A 27,580-nucleotide genomic window follows, 5' to 3' on the forward strand; every position below is an offset into this window, starting at 1 on the left:
GAATGATCTTGATGTGGAAGGCACAGGCTCTTTCGGACGTCTAGTGGACTGTGCCAACAAGTCAGTGGTAGACTTACTCTGCAAGTCTGAAAGAATCTCCTTCACTGTGTTTTGAGGAAAGAGGTGACTTGTCTAAAGGAGCAAAAAGTAGAACTGACTTCTGAGTCAGCGAGACTCCTTTCGAGGTGAACGAACACCTGAGCTCCCTCTTCTTAAGGACGCCCATAGAAAATAAGGAGGCGAGTTTTAAAGAGCCATCTCTAATTGCTCTGTCTGAGCATGAAAGAACTCCTAGCCAATCGGAGGCAAAATCTTCAGCTAGATCAGGACAGGCTTCAATCTTCCTCGCTATCGCCCTGATGGCCCAATCGAGGAAACTAAATATCTAAAACACCTTAAATATGTTCCTGATAAGGTGATCCAGTTCAGCTGAGGAAAACATTTTGGCCAACATAAAGGCCGTTCAACGAGATGAATCCACCAGACCAGAGATGTCCTCTTGGGAGGAGGCAGAAACTCCCAAGGAAGGAACTTCCCCGGTGGCATAGTAAGAGTACCACATCTTTAACAATTTGCTGGGCGGAAAAGCGAATGTCGCTTTGCCCTGTTCTCTGTTAGCGGCCAGCCAAGAGTAAACTTCTTTGAGAACCTTCTTCCAGGAGGAGGAAAGAACTAGCTTGCGTAACCTGGTATCTTCTGACGAATGCTTTTTCATGAGGAAGGTAGAAGCTGGAGAAGTAGGTGAAGCAGGCACAAAGAAACCAGGGAAATTATCCAGGAGTAAACGTAGAAGAGACAAGTAAGCAGAAGAGGGAACCGTATCCTGAACAATCTCTTCCTCTTCCAAAGAGATAGGAGACAAAGATTTATCCTTGGACTCTGGAGCAGAAGAGGATTTCTTCAAAAACCCATAAGCTCGGTCAATTGGCGCTTGAGTGGGCTAAAGAATCTTCCTGGACTGATGAGGAAGATGGAATAACAGAAGAAGGGGCATGGGCTCCAGAAGCAGAAGCTGGGAGTTCAGCTGTTGGCATCAGAAGTTCGGGAGTTGGCGCTGGGCGCTCTAGAGTGGAAGCTGGCATGAGACGGCAGGCACTGGGCGCTCATCAGCGGTATTCTGGCATGAGACAGCAGGCACCCGGCGCTCATCAGCAGTATTCTGGAGCGAGGTCACAGGCGCTCATCAGCCGAAGTCTGGTGCAAGTCGGTGGGCGCTTGAAGGAAGTCGGGCGCTTAGAGTGCTTATAGAGCTCAGGACTGTCTCTGGCAAAATGACGATGATGAGCAGGAGAATCAGGCTGGACTTGAAAACTGCAGGAAGGTTGTCGGCTAGCCTCCCTATACCTCTTGACAGCCAGGTTGAGAAGAGTCGCTAAAACCCACAAGTCTCTTGGACTTCCGGTATGTCTTCTCCCAGGTGGGGGGAAGCGGGACAGTGTCCTTCATCTAGGAGCACTGGTGGGACCGTCAGCCACCTTCTCAATATACACAGCACTCTCACTTCTCGCTGCACTGTAAATACTTACATTTTTTCCATTAGAGATTTAATAGCTGTTCCCATTTCCATAATAGTACTAGATAATACACTAAATTTCTGATCGAACCTAAGATTCGAGGCTGGCAATGGCACTAAGAGCGGAATCATGGAAACCTGGAACAGGAGTAGATGGTAAAGTAGGAGGACTTAGGATAGGTGAAAGAGGAAGAATTGAAGTGGTAGTTCTGTTATCCCATACATTTTCCAAAGGAATGGAATCTATATTGGCTCTACTTTCAGCCCTAATGGCTGCTTTTCTCTTCTTATCTTGTTCTAATTTCTCTAGATGAGAATTCAAGGTTTCCATTTCTTATCCTCCCAATCCTGACACTTTATGCAAGTATTATCCTTACTACATTCTTGCCCCCTACATTTAGTGCATTTTGTATGAGAATTGTATGAAAGCTTAGTTTGCCTAGTTCTACAACCCTCAGAACAAAAGCAAATACTAGATGAACTAGAATCTGACATCCTTAACTAAATAATATCTCGAACAACAATTCGACAAAGGTAGCAAGCCACAAAGCAACAAATTCTGAATACTTCCCAAATTCATGCAAAGAAAAGCCGAAAAGCGAAGAAGCAGCTGCGTGAAAACTTCCGATGTTAACCAGAAGCTGGCAGAAAATGAATTGAGCTCTCTGCTGGGTTGTTTCCACGAGTCCCAGATGGTGCGCGGGACCCTGTCACCTACACACTAACGATAACAGTGCCACCATGTGAATTTTGAATTTTTAAGCTGCCGTAGGTTAGGGAACCAATAGCTATGTAATTACTTGGCAAGTTACTTATTTAAAACTACCCAATACTCATTATCACAGATTCATTCTGATTGGAGTGGGTGAGGCATAGGGGATTTCAATCTACAGTACTTACAATAATGGAACAAGTCAATTTTTGGGGAATAACTCTACACTGCCACACACTTCAAACTGATACATGATGTTATCTAAAGTAAAACAATAGGACTTTTGGTATAAACACACTGGAGAAAAGGAAGCAAGGCCAACAGTAAAAAAAAAAAATAAGAACAAAGACTAAATAAATCCTTTGGGCATAATACATGAGAATCTAAAGATGTGACTTGGTGACTCTGTTAAAGGCTGGGAGTAGTCATGAGAGGTCTGCATATTATAACATCTGCATAAACATCACTTTATGAGACTGGTGATGGTTTTTAAATGCCCTCCTGGTTGACAGTTAAGATCACCTTTCTGAATTTGTGATATACATCAGTCAGTGAAAATAATCTCTAGAATATGAATCTGAATCTAACTGGCTTCACCCATTCATGCTAAAAATATAACTTTTTAAGAACAAATTATGGATTTGTGGTGAAACAACTGTTAGCTGATTGGCCTCATGTCAAAACTTCAAAGTAATTGCACCAAACTAATAATAGTCATTAATAGACATGGACTGTCATAATAAAGAGTTCATTCTTAAGTGATTACATTATCTGTGAACCAAAATCTTTTGAAATGAGGAATCACATACACAAATAGGAATGTTTACCATCATGAAAGACCAATGTCTTTTACCAGTAATCCCAGGAAAAGGGAGATTTTCAAACACATAATTTTATTTCACTTTCAGTGAAACTGAAGACATAAGGAAAAAACATCAAACATAATTCTACATCCTGCCTGATAATACAATTTTCACTTCTAACTTGTTTAATTAGGTCACTAATGGTAATAACAGAAAATATCAAGGGTGAGTTTAAAGAGGTATTTATTAACAGTGGAAGTATGATCAGTAGCGACATATTTTTTTTTTCTTACTTGTGAGTCCACTACCATTTCAAGAGTAACAAAACGTCTTACTTGATTTCATGCAGAGCTATACCTGTACATACCAACATAAAAAAATCATCAATGTACACATTACCAAATTTTTTTTTTCTATAACTATATTCACAAAACACCCAAGTTATTTAGCTTTAAAATATTGCATATAATGCCTATGATAATATTAAATTGTCCTTTTATTGGCTTCAGCAATTGGGTAAAAATAAATGGTAAACAATTTAAGGGAAATACAGTATGAACTACTATGCACAGCGTACGCTAAGCTACTGTTTCTTAAATGAGTTGTAACCTACTAAATGAAAGTAAACTGCACTAACTCACCATAAGGAGCTCATGACATGGTAATGTTTTTAATGCATTTCATTTGACCTTACACAAAGTACAAAAAAGAACAGCAGCATACACTTTAATAATCAAATTTTTTAACTCTGGTTACTAAACATATTCCCAAAAGAATTTTAAATAAAAAAAATACCCTAAATATGATGTTGTGCAATCAAAATGTGCTTCTTTCTCACTTTTACTATAAAAGGTTAATTAATTCACCAAATTATGGGGCTTCCTGATAATTCCAGAGTACAAATTTCAATTTAATAAATAATTAATGGGTATAAATGTGCATGCTAGCAATGAAATGTATTCAATCAAACATAAAAAATAGCATAATTTTCTAGACAGTAATTCTACAATCCAAAAATTATTATGAAAATTCTAAAATATGTAACATACTTAACTGATGGCACATCAGCATTCACAATGTTCCTCTGTTCTGTGATAACTATGTAGTTAACTACCACAACTTTAATAAACTAATCTCTAAGATGTATACCTATTACATAAGAAAAGCTTATCAGCAATGATAAGGTCTATCACCCCACCAAAGTCCACTCACGAAAATCAAGAGCCACTTGTTTAAATAATGGGTTTAGTTATCACATCAAGTCAATGAGTAATGATCTAACTACAGTACACTGTACTGTACTATCATTACTGTACTTATAATTTACTTCTAATGCTAAGAAGATAATTTTAAATATTAAATTTCATCTGTAGCTTATCAAATAACAATTGTGGATTTTGAAAACTCCTGAACACCTAAACAACTTGCACACATTGCATAAATATCCTCATATTTTAAGAGAATCAAACTTTGCAGTCCTTAGTTGTTACCAAGGTACAGGTGATAGCACTGATATTTAATGACCCTCATTAGAATAAACAAGTTCAAGTTAGCAACATCCTTATTCACATAACATGAACCAATTAATAAAAAAGTTTTCAAAACATTTAATAACCATTCATCTTATAGAGAAAATATGGGAGCAAAAACACAGCAAAACTCATCATTAAGGCCCATAGCTTTGGATTTCACACATGGTACTAGTACCATAAAAAACATCAGCTATTCAAAAGTATTGACCACAAATTCTGAGAGACCCAAAACACCTAGGTACCTGTAACAATTTTAAATAATATTTGTTTCACAAGTACAAAATTTCCAATTCACTTATATGTAAAGTATAAGAGACTGCAGTGCAAATTATAGGGCATCAGATAATCCTTTTTTCAATAAGAACTGGTATAATTCCTGACTCACTAAATTATCAAGTTATTCTACACTACTTCAGTAGTCTGTCAGACAATTAAGATATTTTAACATGTGAAAAATCATAATTACTGGCTTTTAATATGTTATGCTCAGTTGGCCCTGCGAATATAGCAGATTTTGAAATTGATTTGCACTTTCTTAAATATATAAAGCTAAATATCTCATATTATCTATCTATATATACACACACATATATATGTGTGTGTGTGTATATATAGTAGGTCCTAGACTTACAGCAGGGGATCCATTCCAGCACCAAGCCATAAGTCAATTTCTGCCGTAAGTTTCTGTTTTCCCATTATTAGCACTTTAATGGCACTTACGACACTATAACTTGATGCTGTATCAAGTTACACCAATGCTGTAAGCTCTGTTAACTTGGTGCCTATTCTTGCCGTTAGCGTAGTCACCGGCGCTTAGAGTGCCGTAACTTGACGCAACATCAAATTACAGCGCTGTAAAATGCTGTTAACAGTGCTGAGAAAGTGCCATAAGATCAAAACTACCCTCAGTTGGTGAGGAACTGTGTGTGTGTGTGTATGTGTATATATATATATATATATATATATATATATATATATATATATATATATATATATATATATATATATATATATATATATATATATATATATATATATATATATATATATATAGTATATATATATATATATATATATATATATATATATATATATATATATATATATATATATATATATATATATATATATATATCTCTTTTACTGTAATACCACAGTATAATATTAAGATAAAAGGCCCATAAAACACTATTTGAATGTTGCAACCATATATTTCAAGCACTTCCTCTGAACAGGGGCACAGAAGGAAGTGCTCGAAATATGTGGTTGCAACATTCAAATCGTGTTTCATGGGCGTTTTTATCTTCATATATATATACAATTATATATACACAATCAACACCTGGTATACGAGGGGGTTAGGGACCATAACCACCTGCAATAAGCTGAAATCTGCGATAAGTTGGAAATCCCTTCTAAACAAGCTTGTAACTGCCCACTTTAATAGTTCACACATTAAATATGCCTTAAACTATCATCCTACACTAATATACCTTAAACTACCATCCTAAAACATTTTAATATCATCTCAAAGTCATCTTACAACATTACCCTTAAAAATACATGTGGCTTACAGCTACGTGTGAATACTATTCAAGTTACCCCTATACTCAGGCACAGCCATTTTCTCTCATACAGTATTTAAGCTGTCCCATTTTCTTTTTACAGTACATAGGGGAAACATTGAGAATTCACAAGAAGAGTTAAGTACTATACATGAATATCTGAATATGCATTGAAAAAAAAAAATACAATTTATTGATATTTTTTTTTTACATTTGTATTAATATTTGAAAATTCATAAATCTTTTTTTATCATACAAAATGTACTTAGTCACGAAAATAACATGAAAAAAGTAATTAGTGAATATTGTTCTACAAAAAAATCCGCAAATTAGTGAATTTTCTGTGATATATTTGGAGATACATTCCACAGAAAAATCCGCAAATAACTGAAGCCACGAATGCTGAACTGCGATATAGCAGGGGTTCACTGTACGTTAAAAAGTATACCTTAGTTTAACCAGACCACTGAGGTGATTAACAGCCCTTCTAGGGCTGGACCGAAGGATTAGATTTATTTTACGTGGCTAAGAACCAATTAGTTACCTAGCAACGGGACCTACAGCTTATTGTGGAATCTGAACCACATTATAACGAGAAATGAATTTCAATCACTGGAAATAAATTTCTCTAATTCTTCATTGGCCGTTCAGAGAATCGAATGTGGGCCCAGCAGAGTGCTAGCCGAGAACGGTACCAACCCATCCAATGAGGAACTGGTTCACTGTACGGTGTACAGTATACGGTATAATATACACATACATTACATATATATATATATATATATATATATATATATATATATATATATATATATATATATATATATATATATATATATATTTTTATTAAACCCCAGTATTCGCAGGGATGCGTGCCACACCCCGCCATGAATAGCTAAACCAGCGAATACTTAGAACCCTTCTAAAAACACGACACTTAGAACAACCTATTTTGACAGTTCAAACACACACAAAACAAACTAAAAATGCTTATACAGGTATTATCCTACTTACGATGGGGTTAGGTTCCAAAAAAAAACCATCGTTTGTTGGAAAAAACATAAGAAATACCAAAACGTATCTCGAACGTAGCCTAGCCTACACTAGGGTATTTGGTACCATGTATACATATATGGTAGCCTAGCCTACACTATAAAATATACTCTTTACATACACGGTATAGTAATTATCAATATGAGCTAATTCTGGAGGTTCATGCGAAGTGACTTACGATAATTCAATACAAAGAGAAATTGAATAACGTACATGAATTAGCTTAGCCTACACTATGGTACATTGTATACATACATGGTAGCATAGCCTACATTATACTCTACTCTATATTCACATATAGTATTATACAAATGTCAACATAATGAATATGCATCTTTTAAAATGTAATGCCTTAATTCACTGTATCCAATCATACTGTACATATATTCTTATATTGCTTTTGTATATTTTGCTCTCGCTAAGTGCAGAAAACCGGCAACTAGTGATTGATGAACCAAAAGCTAGCGCATGTGTGTTAAGGCTTAGAATCAGTAGTACTAGTAATGAATGAAAAGTGCCTTTGGAACGGCTCCCACTATCTATTTATTTGCCCTTCTTTTTACACTTGTTTTTTGTGTTCCAAATGACATATATAACAGGAAATACAACAATAAGGAACCGAAACCTTTTCCCAAGTTATGTACCCCACCAAAAAACTCAAATTCCAAAAGGGTCTCCCTTACTGTTAGCTATTCTTGAAAGGGTTTTACCACACCAGTTCTAAGATAATTTACAGCTTAATTACAGCTGAGCAACAAAATATTACTTTAAATTCTTGTTCAGCAGGTAAAGTTCTATAGAAAAAAGTCAACTGCCATAGCCTAGCTCACCTCGGACAGCCAGCTTAGATCTACCAATTTTGTTAGATCTCTCTTCTGTCTTTCGTTTTTCTCTTCTGGAATTATTTTGGGGGTGGAATAGGTTATTTATATGGGCTGACTTTGTTCAAGGTTTTTTCTTTTCTTCCTCCTTTATTGAGTTATTCTTAGTTCTGTGGTGTGTAGGATGTAATGGAGGGTTTGCTTATTTAGTAAATTGGCTTGGATACAACAGGTGGTGCCTTGCATCAGCTTTTTTTTTTTTTTTTGCACAGAGACAATAAGCAGGGGTGATATCGAATGGGGATTTTTCCTGCTGGGATTTTTCTTCTTTCTTCATTTTTTTTCTTGGGGGAAGACTTGGGAGTTAACCTTGAATACCAGATGACCTTGCGCTCAGCTGTTTGACTGGGTTACTGGAGAGCGTATGAGAGAAGGGATTTGCTCCCATGGAGTTTGTGAATAATTACAGTTAAGGGATATGGGTGTTTTGTTGGGTGTTAAAGCATATTGTGCAAGCATTTGATTGTATATGCATTTGAGATCAGGCCGGGTTTATTGACTGATGAGGGAGTTTGTGCAGGACATTAATGAGACTATGCCTTCGAGAAGGGGCAACCTTTATCAGACTTGAATGATAGTTTCAGTTCAGTTACAGTTAAGGAAGAAGACCGGAAAATGGCAGGTGGTGAGACATCAGGTGATAAGACATTGGTCCACAGGGTAACCACTTTTGCCTTGCCAATTCAGCCTTTCTGGGCTTGGTGAATGGCATTTTGCAACACCTGGTCAAGATTTTTATTGAGAGCATTGAAAAATCATTTGACTGCGAAACAGATCATAGATGAGACTGATGCCTTTAATGAGGAGAAAGGTTTTCTGGCTTTGGAGGTGGAAAATATTGGCCAACACTGTTGTAGCTTTCAATTTAAGAAATGCCGCACTTAGGATGACTTGAGGAAATTTCTACGAACTTCATATGGGGCAGAGGAATGCGGTGATTTGGTTCTGGATTTGAGGGCATTTTACAAAATTAGAAAATGACAGTGTTTGATGATGGATTTTAGCTCACAATTATTTGATGCAGCACCTGACTTTGTGGAGAAATTGAAAGGTTCAAGCTGGGTGTCTGGCAATTCTATATTGTTAGAAACTTTCAGAAGCTGCTGTATTTTCCTGGGTCTTGAATGAGGTGCCTGATGCAATAGCAAGTAGTTTTGATGGCCTCGTAGAGCCTACGTCTGATGAATCATTTATTTTCGCCCAAGTTAGAAAGCACATGTCGAAATGCCCAATGGCAGACAGCACATTTGTCAATGGGATGCCGAAAGCCACGATGGGGGCTCAAAAGAACCTTTCACAGGGAGATTTAGGCTTTGCTTCCGGCAGGTTTTATGCTAAACTAGAGAGTGATAGGAAATCTACCAATCAAACACCAAAGTAATGTTGTTTTAATTGTAATAGGTTGGGTCACTCGAAGAAGTTTTGCTGAATTAAATACTGTGGGGTGTGTAGGAGTTCACAGCATTTTTGGAGGTTTTGCCCATCACTCAAAAAGAGTATAATGTTAGGCCAATAACTCAGAATTTTGGTAGTAGCTATAGGAAAGCCCCTCAGGAGGGATATCCAGGGAAGTCTAGAAATAGACGGAATTTTCGCAGGGCAGAATAACCAAAGGGGAAAGAATAGGATGTTCGTGTCACATAGGGCTTTTGGAAGATACAGGCAGTCCCTGGTTATCGATGCACTCGGTTACTGGTGACCCAGTTTTACAGTGATTGTCTAACGAAGAAAATCAGCAACTTTCGGCTCCAATATGCGCTGATTTCCACTTATCAGTGCTGATAATCGGGCATTGGTGCCGATACATACCTAACAGAGGCGCCAATACCTGGTTATCGGTGTTGATTTTCGGTTATCAGTGATTTTTGCTTATTGTCACCCTGTTGGAAAGGAACCCCGGTCGATAACTGGGCACTGCCTGTATAGGGGAAACAAAGCCTGTGATGAAGGGAGCTGTAACTGGGTCTCGTATTTTGATTTTTGTAGATACGAGGCCATCAGTCAGTTCAGTAGACTATGATTTTTTATCAATCGGTGTTTTCCCAGTATTAGTTGAGGCGTCCAGAGGAGAAAGTGTGTGATGTTCAGAGGTGGATATTTGTTTTTCGCTGGGGAACCAGTTTTGGTAGTGAGTGGTGTTAAAGGAGGTATAACGGTTGGGGAAACTGACTGGGGGCTTTATCTTGTATGTGGGTGTTGAGGAAATGGAGGGGAATATATCTGTAAGTGAAAATATGGAGGAAATTGTGAAAGCTAATAAATCACAAGGAGAAACTGAGCCTAATGGTGAGGGGAAGAGGATATATAAAGGTGTTTTAGCGGAAGATGTAATTTTAGAACAAGGTACTGTATGGTTGGTCTGGTGAAAGTGAAGGCGAGTGATTTAAAGGAATAAACAGGTGTGTGTGCGGTGGAAGGTAGTGAGAAACCTTATGAGGTTAGTGAACACAGGCAGTCCCCAGTTATTGGTGGGGGGGGGGGGTCATTCTGACAGCGTGACGATAAATGAAAATGGCCGATAACCGAAAATCACAGATTTTCGGTTATTGGTGCTGATAAGCGGAAATTGGCAATTTTCGGTGCTAGACAAGCACCGTAAGACCGGATTGCCGATAACCAAGCCTGCCGATAACCGGGGACTGCCTATACTGTCTTGCACAGGAAGTTGGGGAAAAATGTGTTTGTTTATATGGATGACATCGTGATTGTTACAGATTCTATAGAGAAACATTTAGAAGTGCTTAGGGAAATCCTTAAGAGGCTTAGAATGACAGGTCTAAAGGTTAAACTAGCCAAGGTTGATTTCTTGAAGAGACAGATTGTATATTTAGGACATGTCATTCCAAAAGGTGCTCGAGTCAATAACAAGAGGGTCAGAGCAACTGTGGATTTTCCTACACCAAAGAGCAAGAAAAACGTTTGCTCGTCCATGGGAATGGCGGGTTCTTCCATAGATTTGTGAAAGATTTTTCCATGTTGTTAGGACCTTTGACGGATGTATTGAAGGATGATGTACAGTTTTCATGTGGTGAGGCTCAACAGGTAACTTAATGCAGAAATCTGAGGAGGGTAAATTGAATCCAATAGCTTATTACAGCAGAAAGTTCAAGACATGAAGGAGTAATGAACAGTTAATGGCGATGTTGGATAAGGAAGTTTTTGTAGTGGTGTCTAGTTTGGTGCATTTTAAGATGTTACTAATGGGGAATAAGGTGGAGGTTCTTATGGATCATAAGATACTGTTGGATCTTTTTAACAGGCTTGATCTGTAACTGGCAAGTGTGTGGATTGGGACATTAGTTTGGTGGAGAAGAAACAAGATGAAGATGGGTTTTAGCAGATGCAGAAGAGCTTCTTAGAGGAGAGTTAGTGAGAAAAGGTTACAGACTCCCTTATTCAGGTCTGGAGTTAGAGGGTAATTTGTTGGTGAGGAGAATTAAATAAAAGTTGAGGAGTAATGAGGATAAGGGTGATACGAAACAGATCATGGTGCCAAAAGAATTAATTCCAGTGGTTTTGGAGATAGTACATTGCAAATTTGGTAGTCCATATTTGGGGATGGAGATGTACCAAAGAGTACACGATAGGTTTTTCTGGAAAAACATGTTTCTTCAGTGGAAGCATTTTTGAAGGGATGTTCTGAGTGTAATTCATGTAAACCAGTGAAGGTTATGTGTAAACTGGGGTCTCTTCCTATCCCTAGAAGGCCGTTTCAGAAGATGCATATGGATATTCTAAAGAACTTTTACAAGTCAGGGTTTGGACATAAGCATTTGTTGGTGATTATATGAGTCTGTAATATGTTCCAATATAAGCCAAGTTAAGATTAGGTCTGGAATGTGTAGTCAGAATTTTGCTCAGAAGTAAACTCTGGCCCACTGAGCTACATGCATACACAATCATCAGATATATACAAGCAGTCCCCGGTTATCGGCGATCCAGTTTGACGTGGCTTATCTAGCAACGGAAATTGCAGATTTCCACTTATGGGCGCTGATAACTGGGTATTGCTGCTGATAACCAAAAATCGGCAGTTTTCTGTTATCGTCACGCTGTCAGAACGGAAAGCCCACCGATAACCAGGGACTGCCTGTACCTACTGTACATACATATACCATTATAATGTATTCAGAACATTGGGACAAGGGGTTAAGGCCCTAAAATAAGCATTTCTGATGTAATTTCCTGTCCAATGCAAAGAACCTACATTTTATGCCTTTTTACAGTTTTATAGCTGCAAAAATCAAAACCTAACAGCCTATATTGGTACCAGCTGATGCATGTCAGTCTACATTCATTCCTCCCTTATTCTGTGTTAACACAAAAACCTGTGAAGATGCTGTTTTAAAGTCAAGACAGCTGATTTGTTGCTTGAACCCTCAGACTGAAAGCCAAGCTCTTTGGCTTGGCAGCAAGACCACTTTCCACTTGCACAAAACTCTGTCAACATTTCCTCCAATCTTCCAAATGTTTGAATACAATTACAAAGTTACACATTCATATAAAAAATCACAACTGTTTGGCTTGAAGATTCACAACACATTCTATTGTTTAAAGTCTGTGAAAAGTAGCTTAACATGTGTATGAAAATGGTTCAACAAAGTAATGAAAGGGATCGGAGTATGTCAACAGTATCCTTACTGTGATCCCTTAGCACTGACTGACATGCAACCAAGAATGAATCAGCCATGCTGCACACTAGCCATGTGAAAAATGTTCTGCATAAACACTCTGTCTCTCTCAGGTGCAAAACACTGCCTACCAAAAGAGCATTTTCAAAAAGTGGAATATTTATCATGAAACTCGGATCATAACTACAATTAGTTTAAATAATCAAATCCATTGGAATGAATATTGTTCAAGCAAAAACTAATCAATCAAAAAACTGTACAGGAAGTTATGTCTATCCATTTCATGTAAAACCCATTACTTTTACTTAGCCTTTCACTATGTGCTAATCCCGGAGAAGGGAATGGAGACTGATTGCTCATTGGTAGGTGTCACACAGATACCACTCCAGTACTAATTAACTGTGGGACTGTCAACCAGTTTGCAGCTCACAAAACTCCACCAGCTCTTTGATTATATTTGAATCAAAATTTCATCCAATTATCATTCCACTTCATCCACTGTTTTCATCTATATAAGTACAGAAGTACACTTAGTGATTTCATGAATTTACCATTTTCAAAAGGTTTGTAACTGTCGTGATTGTTAAGGGGCTGATATGAATATTATACTGCTTTTGGGTAATGAATGTTGGACTGAAATTTCAAGCACTTAAAAAGTATCCATCAGTGGTAAATACTATTTTCTTTATGGTAACGGATATTTTGTGCCTAGCTCATGTACCTGTTATTGTTCAGTGCTTGTTGATTATTTTGTTAGCCAGTTTCTTCCATTTTTTTACTAAGCTGAGATTTCCATGTACAGGGTAATTATGTTCTTTAATTTCAGCTACAAGTTAGTTAAGTAAATTAATCTGCTTTTCTTAATCCCGTTTGTTGTAGTTAGTTCTTTTCCCCTGGACAAAATTTTTGGTCAATTTTTATTTTTATATGTGCTTTGCGAACATTTTTGTATAATGTTGGGTTAAGTGATTTTCTTCTTTTACAGCACTCAAATTCTTTAGTGCTAGGTACAGTGTGTATTTTTCCCATATGTTTTCCTGCTAATGGTAGGGCCACAGGATAAAGTTTTGGTATGCTATGAGATATTTTTCTACTTTTTCATTATCTTGGACTATACATAAAAGTGTCTGACTGTTAGGTATGCTTTGCAGTCATTTAATGTCTAGCTGTCATAAACATCATCATCATTCAAGTTTTTTACCAATGTTACGTTCGATATTTGTCGTGACTGGCTCCTTACTCAGTCACCCTTGTATTTCAGCTTTAAGTGATCCAAGGAAAGTGTATCAGTGGATAAGGGTACAGTCAATGTCAAAGATCCAATGATGCTGGCACCTTGCTTCCATGACTCTTGCTGTCAATTTTGTTATCATCTGTTCTGTTGGCAACTTGCCTTCTTTCACCAGCAGATGACAGGGAACTTCCACCATTTGTTCCAGGCTTTACAGCACCCTCTCCTTTCTCTAACCAATGAAGCTTCTGCCCTCCAATCTTGCTGTTATCATTTTTTCTTTTTTCCTTTGATAGCCCAGAGCTTGTGTTTACACTAGCTGCAGTTCATGTTGCTATCCCATGCTTTATTCATTCTTCTCTCGTGCTACCGGAAAGACCCCCTAGATGCTTAGGTGTTTTCTCTGCTGCTTGGGGTTGAGACCCAACCTCTCCCAGTTCTTAAGTAACTATGCCTCTGAGGATGCCAGAACAAACCAATCCAGTAGGTAATGCAGCATGGGTATACCACTTGAATGGTCTAAGCTGAAAGCAAGGATGGACACTCGCAAACCAGCTAAGGGCTGTTCACTAGCCTAAAATATACACCTTTAAACTGTTATAGTCCTGTTATGGACTCAGTGCTGCTACTTCATGGGTACTACATCAGCTACTCTGAAGCCCACTCACAGGAACATGGAACACAATCGGTACAGCTGGTAACGGTCAATGCACCACAGGCCATGGAAGACCCATATACAAAGAGTTCCACCCTGTGGTTAACAAACCTGTACAATTCCTATGTTCATTGAGGCCTAACTAGTAGGGGTCCTGGTGAACAAGTAGGCTATGTGTGCTGTCATACAAATGCACATAACTTTATGTATACAGCAGTTAATTTGCTGTAATAGGTTCTAGAATAATAGTGGTTCACCAGTTGTTGATAATAAATTGAGTGAGTTGGCAAACTTTTAACAATTTCTACTGCAGATACAGCTGCAGATATACTTCAACTATACTTTTTGCTACTTTGAAAGGTCAATTGGAATGAATATTGGTGTTTTCATTCACACTAAAATTAAACCTCATACTAAAATAGATCCAAAATACCCATATTATATAATTTTACAACACACTAAGTAGCCATATATAATTTTACAACACACAAAGTTACTCATTTCATATTAATACACCCTTATCTCACAGATCCCAATAAATTCCAAAACAATTGGATACAAAACACAAAAAATTATTAAGATTATCTCCATAAACCTCTTGACTTTATCTGACCACCATGACACTAGTATGCATAACAGAATATTTTTGAAGGTCTGTCAGAAGTTATTTTGTCCAGTATGGTATAAACATAGCAGAAATCATGCATTAGCATAGGTCCTTGAAATTTAGTTACAGCAGATTGATTATTTAAGCCAACCACAGGTTACCTGAAGGACTAAACTGCTTTATATTCATATGATTTTCAAATCAACTTCTATGATACAAAAAAAATTAAATATAAGTTACATACCTACACTATCATCATCATTAACATTACTAAGAGCCTTACAAACAGAAATGAGACTCAAACCTGGAATATCAGAAAAATTTTCTGTGCCATGACTGCTAATATTTTAAAAACCTATCAGTCTAAAGCAATCAACCTTTCAACAAAATCATAATGGTAAGACAGTAAGCAAAAAATCAGTTAAAAAAACTGTATGTAAATTGGCCAATATAGACTAAAATAAAATCCAAAATATTATGAAAAAACTAGTCAATGAATGACAGTATCTTCACAGTATCTTACAGTTACCTTGTGGCCAAAATGTCAACAAATATGACAAATATTATAGAAGACCTTTGTGTTTTTCCTCGTTATACCAACCAGAGCCTTTTACGCAGGCATATCCTTCAGCATGAGTTTAAGAGGGTCACTGAACTTTTTAACATTTTGTTAAACTTGTTAACAAGCTAGTCAGTTGACTCACCTGTCATCACAAAGCACTAGTTTATATAAATAGGAAAATACAAATCACTTTACAGATCTGTCACTTGTTCCCACAAAAATGCAAAACAGCCTTTGTTCATGAAACTTACCTGTCAGATATATATATAGCTGTATTCTCTGTTAGTCCGACAGAATTTCAAAACTTACGACACACGCGGTGGGAGATCAGGTGGTTAGTACCCATTCCGCGCTGGGAGGCGGGTATCAGGAACCATTCCCATTTTCTATTCAGATTTTCTCTGTCGCGGTACTGTCAACACTTGTTTTCAGTACCTCCGTCTTGGATTTCGGATAAAACTTGATTGTCACTTGAGTATTGGTTTGATTTTTGGTTTTTGACTTGGACTTGTGGCTAGGCATACGCTATTGTGGATTGTTTTGGATTTGGCTTTGTTTTTCCTGGGAGTAAGATGTCTGAATCTAGTTCTTCTAGTTATCGAGTTTGCCGTGTGCAAGACTGTAAGGTGAGGCTACTGAAAATTTCGGTAGATCCTCACACTGTATGCTCGGGTTGTAGAGGACATGTTTGTTTGTTGAATGACCGATGCAAGGAGTGTGAATCTTTGTCTGATGCTAGTTGGAGGACTTATGATTCTTATGTGAGAAAGCTAGAGCGAGATAGGCTCAGGAGGTCTTCCTCCAGAAGTGGTAGGAGTCAGGGTAGTGTGCTTTCACCTGTTAACCCTCCTGTAGACGTAGCTCTTCCTAACCCTGTGGTGTTGCCCCCTAACCCTGGGGTTGTGTCTGCGGATGGTGATGCCCTGGCAATTATTATGTCTTCCATTCGTACCTTGGAAGCTAATATGCTCGCTCTTCAAAGTGCTGTGAAGTGCAGTGATAGTGTCCGTCCCCCTAGTGTTGTGGAGGGGGCGTCAGATCGGCCGTATAACGCCTCTAGGTCTAGACCTCTGTCGGACTCCCAGGACTCAGGGAGTGGGCAAGTCGAAAAGCCGCAAGAGGGCTGCGCGACCCCCACCGATCTGGCGTCCCTTCGGCATGTCCTGATGACGCTTCCCAGGCTGCCAAGGATCGTGCACGGGCACGAATCCTTAAGGATTGCTTCTCTTCCCCCGATTCCTCCTCCCCGCGTCGGGAATGGAAATCTCGGGATTCTCGCCCTTTGAAGAGAAGCTTCAAAGAAGGGGGACGCCACGTCCCTTTTCTCGTGGCGCTCTTGGCTCTTCTCCGGAGGATTTTGACGCCATCCCACCGCAGAAGAGGACCAGGGCGTCATCGGACGATGACGCTTTTGAGCGCTCCGCTCGCTCCAGAAAGAAGGCTGTTGCTTCCTGTGAGAAGCAAGAAGGCGTCCCCTCGCCCCTCTTCTTCTCATAGGATCAGTCCTTCTCCTGAAGTAGAATCTTCTCCCTACTCGTAAGCTGCTCCTTGGCATGCAGGAGCAATTGGCTTCTTTAATGGCCCAGAAGGAGACCGATGCGTGTCGGCGTCGAAGGATTCCGGCTGCCGATCAAGAGGTCTAAACCTTCCCTTCTCCTTCTCCTCGTTCGTGCGTCGTCTCATGCCGCGCCGCCGCTAGAAGTCCTGTTGCTCAGCGTTTTACTGGTCTTGGCAGGGATCGCAATTTCCCGCTTTCTGATACGCTTCACGCTGCCAGGCTTGACGCCCCTCGCTCTGACGACCCTCTTGTTTCGTCATGACGCTTCTCATGCTGCCAAGCGTGGCGCTTCTCATGCTGCTAAGCGTGGCGCTTCTCATGCTGCTAAGCGTGGCGCTTCTCATGCTGCTCGGCAGGGCGCCTCCTTGCTGCTCGACATGACGCCTCCTTGCTGCTCGTCATGGCGCCTCCCTGGCTGCTCGTCAGGGCGCCTCCCTTGCAGTTCGTCAAGGCGCCTCCCTTGCTGCTCGCACGGCGCCTTTCTTGCTGCGAGGCATGACGCCTCCCTCGCTGCTCGCACTCACCAGGACTCTCGTCGGATCGGTCGTCAAGAAGCTGCCGGGATTCTCGTCAGGAAGGGGGAACTCCGCTCGTCGAGACTCTCTTTTGATTCTTCTGCTCGTGACTTTCGTGACTCCTCTCGGACTTCTTCCAAGCAGAAGTCCCTTTGCATGTTGGTCTGCAAGGACTTCGTCCTTCCGGTTCTTCTCCTGCCCCTTCCGTTGCTCCTGTGGAAGAAGGAGAGCTTTCTTCGCCGGATCCTGCAGTTGAGGATCAGACATCTTCTTCTTCAGCTTCTGCAGACTACCAAGTCTTAACTAGGCTGCTGAAAGACTTGTTTGGGGACAAGTTTCAACCCTCTGCTCCTCGCCCTCCCCTCGCAGCTTACCTCGTCTAAGTCACAAAAGTCTTCTGGTTTTGTGAAGATGGCTACGTCTCTCTCTGAAGAGGGCCTTTAGCAAGGTTCAAGAGTGGATGGACTCAGGAAGGCTCAGTGCAAGACTTCTTTCGCCCTACCTCCTTCAAGATTGAGTGGAAAAGCAGGAATTTGGTGCGAGACAGGAGAGGAGGTTGGTTGGAGAGTTCCTTCCTCTTCCCAAGGATTTTGCCAGCCTTGTGGACGCTCCCAGAAGGTCTCTCCTTTCTTCAGCTAAGGTGTCCTGGTCTTTATCTGAGATTGATCACCATCTGAAAGGCCTTTTCAGGTCCTTAGAAGTTTTTAACTTTTGGACTGGTGCCTGGGAGTCTTGGATTTGCAGGCTCGTGAGCCCTGACTCCATTAGCCTGGGAGACTTGTTTAGTGTCCTATCCTGTATGGACAAGGCGGTTAGGGATGGCTCCGAAGAACTGGCTGCCCATTTCTGTGCGGGCCTTTTAAAGAAGAGAGCCATTTACTGCAACTTCACGGCGGTCGGTCTCTCCTACTCAGAAGGCAGAATTGTTGTTAAGCTCCGCTTTCTAGCCATCTTTTTCCCCAACCCTTAGTCAAGGATATGGCCTCCACATTGCAAGAGAAGGCTACTCAGGACCTCCTGGCCCAGTCTTCTAGACGTCCTGCAGCCCCTTCGACTTCTTCCCTTGGACAGACTTCCAAGATTCAGAAGCCCTTTAGTGGAAGATCTTCCTCTAGATCGTCCTTTCGAGGCAGAGGTCCCTCAAGAGGTAGAGCCCCTTCTAAGACCAGGGGCAAGAAATGACTCCTTAAACCTTCAGACACCGGTAGGAGCCAGGCTCCTTTCTTTTGCAAAAGCCTGGAGAGAGAGAGGGACGGACAGCTGGTCCCTCCAAGTCATCGAAAAGGGATACAAGATCCCATTCCTCGTATTGCCTCCATTGACTACGATTCCCATAGATCTGTCGCCATCCTATCATCAGGAGAAACAACAAATTCTCTTCAACCTGCTCGATCAAATGCTCGAGAAGAGAGCTGTGGAGCAAGTCTCGGATTTACAATCCCCGGGCTTTTACAACAGGCTGTTTCTGGTTCCGAAGCAGTCAGGGGTTGGAGACCAGTTCTGGGCGTCAGCAAGTTGAACCATTTCGTTCTGAAGGAAAAGTTAAGTAATGGAGACGTCCCAGTCGGTCATGGGAGCCCTAAGACCAGGCGACTGGATGGTTTCTCTCGATCTCCAGGACGCCTATTTTCACGTCCCTATACATCCTCTATCGAGAAAATACCTGAGATTTGTCCTGCGGGGACAGGTATTCCAGTTCAGGGCCCTTTGCTTGGGCTCAGCACAGCTCCTATGGTTTTCACGATCTTGATGAGGAATGTTGCAAGATGGCTTCGCCTTGGAGGAATAAGAATCTCCCTTTATTTGGACGATTGGCTCATTCGAGCCTCGTCAATGACAAGGTGTCTGGAGGATCTTCACACGACTTTGACCTTGACGAAGTCCCTGGGACTTCTGGTGAATTTCAAAAGTCCCATCTGACCCGACTCAGTCCATCGTTTATCTGGGGATTCAGATGGATTCAGTGGCTTTTCGAGCATTTCCGTCTCAAGAAAGACAACTTCAGTGTTTAGAAAAGTTTCAGCCTTCCTGAGGAAAGAAACATGCTCGGTGAGGGAATGGATGAGTCTGCTGGGGACCATTTCATCACTGGAGAAGTTTGTTTCCTGGGGAGACTGCACCTCAGACCGCTTCAATTCTTCCTTGCAGAGAACTGGCACGACAAGGAGAATCTGGAAGCTTCTCTGAGTATCTCGCCAAAGGTAAAGAATCACCTTCGGTGGTGGCTCGATCCTTGAAGTTGGCAGAAGGCCTTTCTCTTCAACTTCAGAACCCCGACCTAGTGTTGTTTTCCGGCAGCGTCCATTTCGGGTGGGGAGCAACACTGGGGAGGAAGAAGTGTCGGGCACCTGGAGGGGGAACAGGTGTCCTGGCACATAAACCTCAAAAGAATTGGGGCGATTCAGTTGGCCCTTCTTTTCTTCGAGGAGCGAGTCTCGAACCGAGTTGTCCAGATCAACTCGGACAACACCACGGCCCTTTCATACCTCAAGAAACAGGGGGAACTCACTCTCGGTCCCTGTTCGCCTTAGCAAAGGACATTCTTCTGTGGGCACAGGCCCGAAATATTCGATCCTCACGAGGTTTGTTGCAGGCGTGAGAACGTCCGTGCGGATCTTCTAAGTCGGCAGCGACAACTGCTCCCGACGAATGGATCCTACACCAAGAGGTGTGTCAAGGACTGTGGAAGCTTTGGGGACGTCCTTGGTAGATCTCTTCGCAACCTCCAAGACGAAGAGACTTCCTCTTTACTGCTCCCCTGTTCTCGACCCAGGAGCTCTCTCAGTGGACGCTCTTCTTTGGGATTGGTCGGGGATGGGCGTGTATGCCTTTCCTCCGTACAAAATCATCGGAGAAGTCATCAGAAAAGTTTGCGTCGTCGGAAGGGACGAGGATGACGTTGATCGCCCCATTTTGGCCTTGAGGGAATGGTTCACAGAGGTCATGTCCTTCCTAGTAGACTTTCCGAGATCTCTGCCCATGAGAGTCGATCTACTCAGACAACCCCACTTCGAGAGGTACCACAAAAACCTCCCGCTCTGTGTCTGACTGCATTCAGACTATCGAGAAGCTGGCCAGAGCGAGAGGTTTTTCTAGACCAGTGGCGAAAGCTATTGCCAGGCGAGAAGGCTCTCTTCCAGCAATTTGTACCAATCGAAGTGGACCGTATTTAGGAGATGGTGTAGAAAGAAGGGCATTTCCTCCACCACGACCTCTGTGAGCCAGATAGCAGACTTCCTCTTATTTCTGAGGTGATGTGAAACTTGCAGTCTCGACTATAAAGGGGTATAGAAGCATGCTTTCATCTGTTTTTAGGCATAGAGACTTGGATCTGTCTAACAACAGAGACCTTCACGATCTCTTCAGATCCTTTGAAACCTCGAAGGTGCCTCGCTAAGGACTCCTTCTTGGAATTTGGATGTTGTGCTTGGTTCCTCATGTCCAGTTCGTTTGAGCCTCTTCGTTCTCGTCATTGAGGAACATTACTAGGAAGACTATTTTTCTAACCGCTCTAACAACGGCAAAGAGGTTAGTGAACTGCAAGCCTTTAGTAGGCATATAGGCTTTAAAGGGCATAACGCGGTTTGTTCCTTAAGCCCTTCCTTTTTAGCGAAAAATGAAAGCCCGTCTAACCCTTGGCCCAAGAGTTTTGAAAATCAAGGGTATGGCTGAAATCCTTATTCAAGAGCCAGAGAGTCCTTTGCCCTGTTAGGGCTCTCAAAGTCTACTTAGACAAGACGAAGGAAAGTCGAGGTCCCTCAGATAGTTTATGGTGTTCAAGTAAAGAGACCGGACTTACCTATGTCAAAGAATGCTCTGGCTTTCTTTCTGAGAGATACGATTAAAGAAGCCCATTCATCCTGTCAAGACTCTGATTTGAAACTTCTGAAAGTCAATGCTCACGAGGTGAGGCGGTTGCGACTTCAGTGGCTTTTCAGAAAAATATGTCACTCAGCAACATCCTGGGTGCCACATTTTGGCGGAGCAACTCTGTGTTAAGCTTCACACTACCTGAGAGATGTGAAGACGACATATGAGAACTGCTTCTCGCTAGGACCATACGTTTCATAGATACTTTCCTGGGGGCAGGGGATGACACTCATCCTATCCTATAGAAAATGGTTGGATAGTGTTTTTATATGGTTGTTGGGTCGACTGCCTGTGGCGGACTTCCCAATCGTTAGCTTTAGTTACGTTATCCTAACTTAGTTAGGCTTGGTCAGGTGGTTGGTTTTGCTTCGTTTGCCCTCATTGTATGGTCAATATGGTCTTGTCACACTGTGGTCACGTCCCGTTGACAGATCATCTAGAACTCACCAGCTATACAGGTCACACCCTTGCTGGAGACTCTAGTTAAGCAGAAGCGGACTTGGGTGACAGTAATCACGAAGTCAGCTATGCTAACAGGTAAGGAACCAAAATATCTTTCACCTACTTGTAGTGTGTTTTTTCCAAATCCTATTCTGTCTGTACCCACCTCCAATGGTGGTATTCAGCTATATATATATCTGACAGGTAAGTTTCATGAACAAAATGATATTTTAATGATAAAATAAAGTTTGTTCATACTTACCTGGCAGATATATATATTCATAGTGCCCGCCCACCTCCCTCAGGAGACAGTGGCACTAGAAAATCTGAATAGAAAATGGGAATGGTTCTGATACCCGCCTCCCAGCGGCGGGAATGGGTACTAACCACCTGATCTCCCACTGCGTGTGTCGTAAGTTTTGAAATTCTGTCGGACTAACAGAGAATACAGCTATATATATATCTGCCAGGTAAGTATGAACAAACTTTATTTTATCATTAAAATATCATTTTTATGCAGGAGACTCACTCCTTAGGTAGAAGGTCATCTCTGTCAACAGACTGGACTGTTCAGAAACCCACACAGAAATTTCATGATCCCAATTACAAGTGTAAGCAAGGGAGCAATGATCACTCCTGTAGCCTCCTACTTAGATTGACATAAGAATGGCAAAGCAGTAGGAACCCAGGCCAGAGAGTGAACAGTCTCAATAGAGTGAGGAAAAGATAAGAAAACCATATGGAACCAACTGTAAGGATTGCACAAATTGAAAGGGAGCTACATCTTGGCATCAGAATATAGTTCTACCACTGCCAACCCCTTGTTAAAAGGAGGAGCACAGTGAATTGCATCTCAAGTTGCCAAAGCTCTACAACTGGCTGAGTAGCCCCTACATCTCCACGAAGCTTTTTTGTCTAAGAGGAGCTGGGTGCTGACACAAACTCCTGAGCAGTCACCACAGGTTCCATAGGAAAGGTGTATGGAAATGTGGGTGAGATCCCTTAGGTAAGATGAAGTAAAGGTAGTCTGATGCCCATCATCCATATAATAAAAAGTTACTCTGAAATGCCAGGAACAGATCCATGCCTGACTTTGTGAGTTTTAGCAGAGCTGCATGATTGACTAATGTTTGAAAAGTTTTAAGTTTGTCTGACACAGAACCTCTCTACACCACTAGAAGATTTTGGAGAGAGTAAACAAAAGCCCGTGCCTCTCTTCAGACTGACAACTCCTGAGTTTTGCCACATATTCAAGAATCAATAAGTAAAGAGTGAGTTTGCCACATATTCAAGAATCAATAAGTAAAGAGTGATTCCAACCCTCCAAGTACCAGATGAGAATATCATGATGCTCGCCAATACATTTTGTAAAGGAATTCTTACGGGCCACTGGGCTTAACCTAACCTAGAGACTGAATTCATGCAAGTTGGCCGACCAGTGCAACGGAAGTGCAATGGCATCCAATCTAGCATTCCTCTCTCTCAATAACCCCTCCTTTTACCCACTCTCTGAGCTGCTGATATCTCTGTGCTTTTAGGCTTAATGGAAGCGGCACGTGCAGCCGCCGCCATCTTGTGAAAGTTGCCTCAAGGCGACCCCAACCCAGTCCAGAGAAGCATGGCCCAGGAGAGTGTCCCATTCTGCTACTAGGAGCCGTTTCAGGCAGAAGTATACTCCTGCTCTACCTCACAGAGGCCACCATTTGCCTCATGCCATGTGACACCAATTCTGGGACCCCAACTCATAAAGGAGTAATCATTTTGGATACCCAAGGTAAGTCTAAAACGTAATAGGAATTTGGAGGGCCATTTTCCTTTGACTATAGTCTATTTTCCTTACTTTTTATCAAGAAACCTTCACAAATTTCCCCGTGGTCTCCCACATGTATCTCTCTCTCTCTTTGCCACTACATCCCACCTTGAACTCCATACTTCTCTTTGATGCCAAAGCCTCCCCCTATTTGCATGCTCAATTAATTTCCTGATTAGGAAGATGAGAAGGTGTTTTTTGACTGGCTGAACCATCCTTATGCCCGCTCGAGTGGTTAGAGAAATCTTTAAGCATTTGGGCGTGATACTGTGGTGAGTTAGGGTAGCTTGACATACATTTAGGGCCTTACTGCATACTATTCATATAGTTAATTCGACACCTCTCTCTTTCAGAGGGATGCCTTTATCGTGTGTGATGCAGGACACATCTCAGCTTGCTCTTTCATTTGTCGCTGGAATCCTCCATGTGCGATGGAACAAAGGAATTTCATCTTTTACAGAATCGTTAATTACTTACTTTTATGATCTCCTATATTCATGTGTGCCCATGGTTGTAATTAATTTGTGAACTGTTGTTATTATTGTTTAGTAAATGTAGTTAATTGTTAACTGAGTATAACTATGCCTTACAGTAACCGAAGGGAAAATATTGGCGTTAGTGTTCCCAAGCTTTTCATTCTTCTCAGTCACTTTATAGCAGTCCATTTGTATTACTGTCAGTCATTTTATAGCAGTCCATTGCAAGATATGGCTGGCAAGCAATAGAATGACATTCCTGTGATTGAAGTCTCAGTCTGAGGCCTGTCTTATGGGCTCACACACACAGCACAAGTAGGCTATGGATGAGAGTCACATCCAAACCTGGAAGCCAATGCTCTGGACAGGCAAGATTAACTGAAGTTCTTAACTGGCATAGACAACTCAAACATATCGAAAGATCTATGTCAGAAGGCCTTGTTTCAGGCAGTTAGTTTTTCACCACAGTGACCGAGATGAACTTGGTTTGACAAAGGTAGTTGAGGAGATCCACAATCCACTGACGAAGTTCACACAGAAGATGGTCCAATTCCCTTGGATGGGATAGTGAGCCACCAGAAATCTCTCTGGGAGAATAACTACAGCAAGTTGTCTGGGAAAATAATTCAGCATGGAATCCACAAGGAGCTACCTGGGTATCTATTCCCCAAAGTGATCAATGTGTGTCTGACCACTGGTAAGAGCAAGAGAGTAGAGGAAAAGGTGTGGAAGTTAAGAATGTTCAATGGGTGCTGTGAGGCATCCTCCAGGGCTGACCAGGTAAATAGCACCAGAGAACATAATACCAAGGGCTCCATGTTATTCTTATAGCAAACATACCAATCACCCATGATCCTAACAGTTTAAGCTGCCATTCCTTCACAGAGATGCCAAGACAAAGATGGGCACCACCATGATCATCCTCGTACCAGTGGGGATCAACTGGACACAGGTTGCATGCATGTACTGCCCAGAGACTGTGAACCTACCAAAGGAGAAAGAAGTGCTGGCTCAACCAGGTGTGTTCCAGGTGAAATATGGGTTGAGGAGCTGGGAGCAAATCTCTTCTCCAAGAAACTGCCCTGGAACAGAGTAAAGTCTACTCAGGAAGACCTGGCCAGCCGTATTTACAATGTCCACACTTCCCAGAGCATGGGAAGACTGCTCATTTGATGTCTTGTGGGACTTCTGAGAAGTTTTGTCTTGTGGGACTTCTTTACTTGGACTTCTACTTCTCAAGGAAAAAGATGAAAGAGCAGAGTACGAGGATGGGGAAGCACCTGACAATGATAAGCAGAAGTAAGGAAAATGCTTGCAATTTCCTCCCTGCCCCTGGTTCAAGGCCTGTTTCCCCTAGCAAGAGAACTGTTCTAGGCTAGGTTTATTACCCCTGTCATCAGGGGAATTGTGACTAATGCTGCTAGGGCATCTCCCACGATAGTAAGGAAGTGATTTGCTTGACTATTGAGATGGCAAGGAACCCTATGATCAGCAGATCAAATTGTTAACTGATTAAAAGCACCATAAACAAGCTGCAACCACAGTATTTGGAACAACTGCCTTGCCTCTGAGTAAACTCTAAGGAAAACTCCATTAATAGTAGGGTTCAAAAAACAGCCCTTGGTTACTTCCCCAAGATCATCAGGCCCACAAAGAGCAAAACATTCTCTGAACCAACACTAATGGAGGGGTTCTGAAAGGAGGAATAACCTAAAGAATTAAACAGATTCCCTAAAGCAAGAGCTAGAATCTTTCATAAAGAAAGATGAAAAACCTATAGTCTTGAGCTCTCACTCAGATTGTGGACATGAAAGACTGAACAATTTTCAGGCTACTTGTAACCTCTCAAATCACAGACTTCTGTAGGATATGTGGAGGCTGAGCTTACTGTTGCAAACACATTCGTTTCTGTTAGCACACATGTAGTAGCAAACAAATGAGAACATCTCTCATGAGTGTTGAACCAGCGAACCACGGCACAAACATTGTTTGTATGTGTACAGCAAAGCACTACACACACACACACACCAAACTTCAGAAAAGCAAAGATTAAGCATGGCTGCTCTACGAGTGTGGGTAAAAATGCTATCCTGTAAAAACCACCCTGGTTCTGTGTCAAATCCCAACAACACAAAACCTGGGTACAACATGACTGTTTGCAAACAGATCATCTGGCACTTGTAAGTACTATAGAAGGATGCCTGTTACACATGAACCCCTTATAAGCAAATAAACCACGGGTCATACATACACTGAAGAAGAGGGTAGTGCTGACTCAACTGCATTTGCCCAGAAAAGCAAGGGCAAAGAGCCACTGCACTCATCAAACTTGAGAGAATGGGGTAACACTGCTCATATCTGAGGAGATATGGTACAGGACATGCCATGCACCAGGCCTCGGTTACCACACAACCCTGATGCATACACAAGGCCCAAAGACCAGGAACACACTGAGAATTGGGTAATGATGGCTGTGCCATGTACAGGTGATGAATTTGCTCTTGTACCCATTCCTGGAACCATTTTGTCCAATCAGTACCAAAAGTGATAGGCAAAACAAAGGAAGACCAGTACTCGGAACAAAATTCCAAACAGTAGTCAATTCATATGACTCCCTATGATTGATGAGGGCTGAACTAGTTGAGGGTACAAGTGAACAAGCACATGCACTGACATGCATGCAAGACCAAGGGGCCAAAGGTGGACCACAAACAATCAAGGAGTGAAACGGTCCTAATCCAAGGACCAGGGCAGCAATGAGCATCTGAGCGGTAATGGCTTAACCTGATATATATCTAGCAAAGCACAGTTGGCATAGCTGGAAGCCCTCCTGGTGTTCAAGACAGTACCAAGCTTGCTCAGTGCGACCCATGCCAGCCATCCAGCAGCTGATCAGTCACCTGCAGGTTTCCCTAAACTACAAGCACCCACGGACTTGGAAGAGTACTCACTCAAAGCCTTTGGGGAAGAACACTCACTCAAAGCCCTTGGGACTTCTTGTCAGAAACCCTCTTTAACAAGGTGAAAAAGAGAAGGGGAATGGGTCTTGCTTCTCTTGAAACACACTGGTTGAGGTTGGAAGACTCATCAGAGAGAGAGAGAGAGAGAGAGAGAGAGAGAGAGAGAGAGAGAGAGAGAGAGAGAGAGAGAGAGAGAGAGAGAGAG

General features: G+C 41.5%; 1 protein-coding gene across 8 annotated transcripts in view; it reads right to left on the minus strand.

Annotated features, from left to right (window-relative positions):
- LOC136853998 (choline-phosphate cytidylyltransferase A-like) overlaps positions 1-27,580 on the minus strand; it is a 345,853-nt gene that overhangs the window by 158,221 nt on the left and 160,052 nt on the right. The window contains exon 1 of one of the 8 annotated variants that reach the window (XM_067130013.1): positions 4,078-4,151. The exons of the other annotated variants lie outside the window; for them this stretch is intronic. The gene's annotated coding sequence lies outside the window, so the exon portion shown is untranslated. Of the gene's footprint in view, positions 1-4,077; positions 4,152-27,580 lie in introns of those variants that run through there. 8 annotated transcript variants of the gene reach the window in all.

Source organism: Macrobrachium rosenbergii, chromosome 3 (assembly GCF_040412425.1).
Source record: "Macrobrachium rosenbergii isolate ZJJX-2024 chromosome 3, ASM4041242v1, whole genome shotgun sequence".
In the NCBI taxonomy this organism is placed as follows: domain Eukaryota; kingdom Metazoa; phylum Arthropoda; class Malacostraca; order Decapoda; family Palaemonidae; genus Macrobrachium; species Macrobrachium rosenbergii.